Source organism: Triticum dicoccoides, chromosome 7B, assembly GCF_002162155.2.
Source record: "Triticum dicoccoides isolate Atlit2015 ecotype Zavitan chromosome 7B, WEW_v2.0, whole genome shotgun sequence".
Lineage (NCBI taxonomy): Eukaryota > Viridiplantae > Streptophyta > Magnoliopsida > Poales > Poaceae > Triticum > Triticum dicoccoides.
Genome location: NC_041393.1, coordinates 10,292,233 through 10,297,130, shown reverse-complemented (window position 1 = coordinate 10,297,130; position 4,898 = coordinate 10,292,233). Strand labels below are relative to the sequence as shown.

At 45.5% G+C, this 4,898-nt stretch overlaps 1 long non-coding RNA gene across 2 annotated transcripts; it reads right to left on the bottom strand.

Annotated features, from left to right (window-relative positions):
* Positions 1–3,138: 3,138 nt before the first annotated feature.
* LOC119341097 lies at positions 3,139–4,655 on the bottom strand. 2 transcript variants are annotated; one of them, XR_005164884.1, is made up of 3 exons: positions 4,413–4,655; positions 4,070–4,330; positions 3,139–3,493 (listed from the first exon to the last, which is right to left on the bottom strand). It is a non-coding gene; the product is annotated as an uncharacterized LOC119341097 (long non-coding RNA). The 2 variants fall into 2 exon arrangements; XR_005164883.1 differs by having other exon boundaries at positions 4,070–4,655.
* Positions 4,656–4,898: the final 243 nt, after the last annotated feature.

Sequence of the window (4,898 nt, the reverse complement as noted above, 5' to 3'; positions counted from 1 at the left end):
GCCCGTGCATTGCAACGGGGCCACATTAACTTTAAGAGTTCAATATTACGACTTTGGCGACCTTTTTTACCATCAAATCCTCACACACACACTCTCCCCCTCCCTCTTCCTCACTCTCTCTCTTCTCTCTCTCTCTCTCTCTCTCTCTCTCTCTCTCTCTCTCTCTCTCTCTCTCTCTAACACACACACATAGCCTATTCTCCCTGCCAATAAGACTTACTCAATTGGCAACAATGTGTGGACTTGTGGTGAGCTTGACTAAACTAATGGATAGTGTGATATATTCCCCGATCATTTAACAATGAAATTTCAAAAATTGGAAGATTATGTAACACCTCAAGTCGTTAGCTACAGTGACCTCCCCCTAATGATGCCATGTCATCAAGCTTGCTAAGCCAAACTGCCACTTATTAAAAATCAAAGCCCAATTCAAATTTAAAATAAAGTCAAATAAATTATTTTGTCAAACAGTAAAACTAATATGTTCACCATATTCTATAAATTCCACTGATCTTTGACATGCTGATCCCAACATTATTTGACCCAAAAGTTAAATCTTGTCAAATTAATAAGAGGTCCAACAGTAGTTAAAATAACCAATTAAATATAAACCTAATTTTATGTATTTCCTTTTGGCCCCAAACTTTTTGTGCTACCTAAAAATATTGTGCTCGAATTGTGTGCATAGTTTCACAATTAACAAAATCCATTTAGTTGATATAAGAATAAATAGAAAACGGTGTTAAAAAGGAGAAACAGGTTAGAATACATTAAAAACCAAAAGGACGATGAAAAGGGGGATTCCCCCTACCCCCCGGGCCTTGCCACCGAACCGTCCCAGTGGTCCAGTCCTCGCACGATCGTCTTCTCCTGTTCCCCGAGCCCGTCACTACAGAGTCGGGCTCCCGCCTGACCACCTCGCCGGCATCGAAGGTGAATGGATAAGGGTGACGCCTGCCTCCCCTGCCCCCATGGCCTCACTCCTCCTCGACGCCCCTCCCAGATCCACTTCTCCTCCTCGCTCGCTCGATCCCGGTGATCTGGACGAAGTCAGATGCCACGGCCACCATGATCGACCCCATCCACACGACCACTGCCCTCCTTGCTGGCTAGGAGTTTGTCGAGGAGCATCGAATGCCTCTGCTACTTCGTCTGCGCCAACCAAATCAAGTCCAGCACCCCCAGATCGACGTCGTTGCCGTCTTTCTCAACCTTCGGCCACTGCGACATTGACGTTCGATCCGCGCCGCCCCGAGCTCCCCTGACTTCCCCTAGGGTGCCATTGACACCGTTGTGATCTCCTCTTGCCTTTCCCCAGTTTCCCCTCTTGTTTGCTCTTGTTAGGTATTTCGCCGTGGCCGAGAACCGCCGTCCGCCATGGTCATTGCAGGGGTAGCCACTGAGCTCCTCGGATTGACCCCGTGGCACATGCCCGCTCCTATGCGCGCCCATGCCCGAGCCTTCAGCTCTTCTTCCGCGCCTGCAGGGCCACTCCCTCTCTGGCTCTCCATTCCCACGCATGTGCCACACCGCGTTTGTCGCGCCCGCCGTTGCCATCACGCTCACCCACAGCCACCGCACCACTGTGGCCCGCGCGACGCACACCCTGGCCGCGCATCACACTCTCGCTGGTTGCGCTCGCCCCGTCTGCTGCCGCCTATCCCTTCGCTCGCCCCGCTGTCGCACCCTTGCCTCGCGCCGCCTCCTATCGCGGCCATCTTCTGTCGCCCGCCCCCTCAACCACGCCGGCCGCATCTCTGCCCTCCACCGTCGGCCGCTCGCCTCGCCTACTGCGTGCTTCTTCCTGCTGCTATGTGCTGCTCTACCACTGGTACGTTGTTGCGCCATGCCCTCGACACCACCGTGGCCAAACGTGGCGGAGGGATTGTCAATAGAGTATGAGGAGGATGTGGCGGAGAAGGTGTGGAGAGGCAAGAGGTCTAGGGTGGCGTCAGCTGACTGTGGTGGAGGTGATTATGCGAGAAGGAGCCAGAGCGAAAGGAGAGGTCACAATTGGAAAGAATTGCAAAAAAATCATAACCCGGAGATCTCATTCCAAAAAAATGCTAATATCGATGGAGGGGTGATTTCCTCCAATAGGTGGAAAACATAGGAAATATTGGATGTTATCAAGGAAAGGTAAAAATTTAGGAAAGTTAGGATTTTGAACTGATTTTTATGCAAATGGGGTTTTATTGTTTGGTAACATGATATCAGTACATGCCCATTTGTGACGTGTCTGATTAGGAAAGTTTGCAAATGTTAAGAAACTATTTCTTGGGAGAAAAGTTTGTGGCGTGTCTGTTATTTGTTTCCTAAAAAAATTTCACTAATGAGGGAAATCGATTGATTTAGATAAGTTAGGAAAGTTAGATTCAAATCCATTATTTGTTTCTTAAAAATTTGTTATTTGTTTCCTAAGACAAATTGAACCAATAAAAGGAATCGATTGATATGAATAATTTAAGGAAGTTAGATCCGTGATTTGTTATACGTTAGGAAAGTCCTGGTTCACTACTAGATTTCCCAATATAGCCGAGGGTGGAATCCCCGTCGGATATTTAAGTTCACCATCGGGTATAACTATAACCGACGGTGCACCGTCGGCTATCTCCCGTCGGCCTTGCTTGGTCGGCCATTACTATAATAGCCGACGGTACTGTCGGATATCTTCTTTGCCTACGGTGTAAAATCGACGGTGAGCCGTCAGCCATGTCTTGGGCAACAGCCGCCTCACGATGGTTCGACGATGACTATAGCCGACAGTACCCCGTCAGTTATGTATTTTCCGACGGTGTTTCTCTCCCTATAGCGTTGACAATGGCCTACGGTATATATGTCTTGTCGATATGGTTATAGCCGAGGGGTGGCCTAACACCATCGGGAATAATAATTGCTGACAGTGTGCATACACTGTTGGACATTGTTGTAGCCAAGTGTTCAACAAATACCATCAATTTTTATAATTACTAACAATTTGACAATCCCACTAGATTGTATAATTTAGTCATGCTTGCCATCATCACTTATATAGGCATATAATAAAAGAAACCATTTCAGATCTATTGCACAAAGTGCAAATTTCACAATCACGAGATTACTTCAGAAGTTCTTGTAGATCAATACATCCGTCCGAAATGACAAAATATGAATTATATTTTTTTACAATATCAACATGTTCAAGGCGCAACAAGATTGAGATCCAAATCACTTTGAACCTTAACAATTCATCAAATGAAGAAGGAAATGGTAACTAGAACAAAATGTTTTTAACAATATTCTATAGACATAGTACAAAGATATCAAACACCGTCAACACTCGAGCTTCATAACTTCACTTGGTAGAATCACTTATGTCTTTTTGCCCCTCATATTATGCTCACGACCATAGATATCGCTTCCATCATTGCGACTTTCCTCCAGCATTGCTTCCCTTTATCTACAAGCCCGAAGACTAAACTGAAAGCAAGCGCTGCACCTGTCATGTCCTTTGCTGGGCATGCAGAAGTGTTATAATATGATATGAAATGAGACAAGAAAAAAGTACGTGTGAAAATTGTGATTAGTAACAACAAAAGATGAAAGTACAGTTTGTACTCTGAATTTTTTATGAGGATTACTAGTAGAGTCTGACTATCCACGAGAGTTTAGTAATGCAGGCCTCCTTGTTTATTTGGAGTACTAGTTATTTAAAAGTAGTATTTCGATGTATTTTCAAGCAATTAAGTGATTACTAACATAAGATGCTGCAGAATTCTTACTGTTCAGTTTCATGTTGGTTAGAGGCATAGCTTCCCCATGCAAATCCAATTTCAGAGTCTGAACTGGGCTATAATAAACACATTAAAAATTCAGTTCATATATATCGTAATTAAGGCTAGTCCAGTTACAATGTTCAGTGAATAGCTGCAGATCAATTTTCATTTCCATCATCCAAGTTACTATGCATTACTGAACCGAGAGACTTGCAAACAGGAAGATATGGATTACAGCCACATCACACAGGAGGGGTTACTTCAATGAAAAAGAGGACGGGAGAGAGAAAAGAAAGAGGATAAGAGTTGGATACCTTGGCACCGTGATGTGGTTGTTCGCTTTGCTTGGTGGTGGGGTGGTCGTGGTAAGCTTGACCTTGGATGAAGCCGACATGGATATCCCGCCTCCTTGACCCTGCATGTGAACGAGAACAGAGCAGAACACAACTCATTAGCCCCTGTTGCCGCTCGCCCATCAGCACGCGGCCCGCTCGAGCATCAGCCAGGGCGGCAGCTCCCCATCAGCCCGCGCAGCCGCTCGTTGTTGCTCGCCACCATCGCTCGCGTTGATCTCGCTGCAGAAAGAGGAGGTAGAAGAGACCAAGGCGAGAGGAGAGATGAAATTCCGGGGGGAGAGAGAGTAGCGGATGCACTAACCTAGCGCCGTAGATCGCCGAGTGCTGCGGCGCGCCGCCAGAACTGGTGAGATACAAGATCTGGTGGACTGGTTACTACGGGAGGAGGGAGAGGAGAAAATGTCTCCATCCTCCACGAGGACCACGACCAGGCCATAGGTGGTTACAGGAAACCAAGTTCGTGCGGTGTGGGCTATTTAGAATTTCTCTTCGCGCCCTTATGGGTTGAATTTTTTTCAGCCGCCCGTGTAAACACACTTTGAACCTTTTTCCTATATTCTACTCCCTCCGTTCCTAAATATTTGTCTTTTTAGAATTTTAAATGGACTACCACATATGGATGTATATAGACACATTTTAAAGCGTAGATTTACTCATTTTGCTCCGTATGTACACATTAGAACATTGTTCCTGTTTATATTTCATCCCTTCAAATACAACGGATTAAATTCAGTGTATGTTATTGAAATAGTTAAAACTTGAATAACAATACATTAATGTCAATCGT